General features: G+C 41.6%; 1 pseudogene; it reads right to left on the reverse strand.

Annotated features, from left to right (window-relative positions):
- The window catches only part of LOC112070574 (leucine-rich repeat and transmembrane domain-containing protein 2-like), a 7,716-nt pseudogene extending 7,022 nt beyond the window's left edge, over positions 1-694 (reverse strand).
- Between the last annotated feature and the right edge of the window lie 615 nt (positions 695-1,309).

Genomic DNA, 1,309 nt, shown 5'->3' on the forward strand with positions numbered 1-1,309 from the left:
GAGAGCACTAGAAGGGGTGAACTACAGGGAGGGACCCAGAGAGAGCACTAGAAGGGGTGAACTACAGGGAGGGACCCAGAGAGAGCACTAGAAGGACTGGGGTGAACTACAGAGAGTTGGTATATACGGTATTACTGGAAGTGCACACAAGGGGCGCTATACAAAAATAAAACACAATAAAGAAAATAGTACACAAATTATTGATGAACAAAAATATTGAAGCAACAGGGATCTTGATCCAGGAGGGGGTTGAATATCTCTGCTGTAACCAAGAAGTTTGATGTTGACATTTAGCCACTTAGCAGGTTAGCAACCCAAACACATCGCTGGAGCCCTGAGCTGCATATCATTTATTTGACAAATCTTAGATTTCTATAGTTATACTCAACTAATAGTTATAAGCAGTGGAGTAGCACGCACATACCGTACAACACCATAACTTGTAGTTAGTTATAAGCAGTAGCATTTCGAAATACCCCGGTATACAGTATAAACAGTATAAATGGTATATCGCCCAACCCATCATCTTCATCATTATCTTCATCACCACCTTCATCTTCATCCTCATCATAATTCTCATTTTAATCAGCATCACCATAATCATCACCATCATCATCACCATCATCATCATCTTCACCATTTTCATCAACATCGTCATCTTCATCTTCTTCTTCATCGTCATCTTCATCGTCATCTTCGTCTAATCTAGGCTGTCTGGTAGATATTATCATCTTCATATTAACCAGCTGTTATCATTCTTTATCTGATGTAATGTGAATGCAACTCTACCCCAGTCTGAGATCTAACACTGGGGCTTCAACAGGAAGAGAGATGTGTGTTTGACTGTGGAGAAACTGCCTTGCAGCTCTCTAAATTATTTGAGGGGACTGTCTTTTTTTAAGACTGCAGCAACTTCCGCTGTTGTTTGCAGACTGTTAGCTAGTCTCCCCTGGCGAGGAGGTATTTGTAATGATGCTGTAGACCATGGAGGTCTGGGAGACATGTTTTTCACTGGCTCTCCTCTGCTTAGGTTTTGATTCACTATTTATGAGATGTTAAGTCAAAAGATAAAAGCTTATTTTAGCTCCTTAAACGCTTTGTTTCAAAAGGCACAGAACGCCTCGGAAGCCTCTTTTACTCAATTTGCATGACATTAAACTCTGAGAGGGAGAGAGAGAAGGATAACAACATCCCTTTTATTGGTCGAGCCACACGAAGCCACGGCCTGTTCACCCCACTACTATCTAGGAGGCCTATCTATCATCTAGCCTCACCCCAAGTACCCTGCCCTGAAACCTTAGTACTGTTA

This window comes from Salvelinus sp. IW2-2015, unplaced genomic scaffold, assembly GCF_002910315.2.
Source record: "Salvelinus sp. IW2-2015 unplaced genomic scaffold, ASM291031v2 Un_scaffold1371, whole genome shotgun sequence".
Classification (NCBI taxonomy): domain Eukaryota; kingdom Metazoa; phylum Chordata; class Actinopteri; order Salmoniformes; family Salmonidae; genus Salvelinus; species Salvelinus sp. IW2-2015.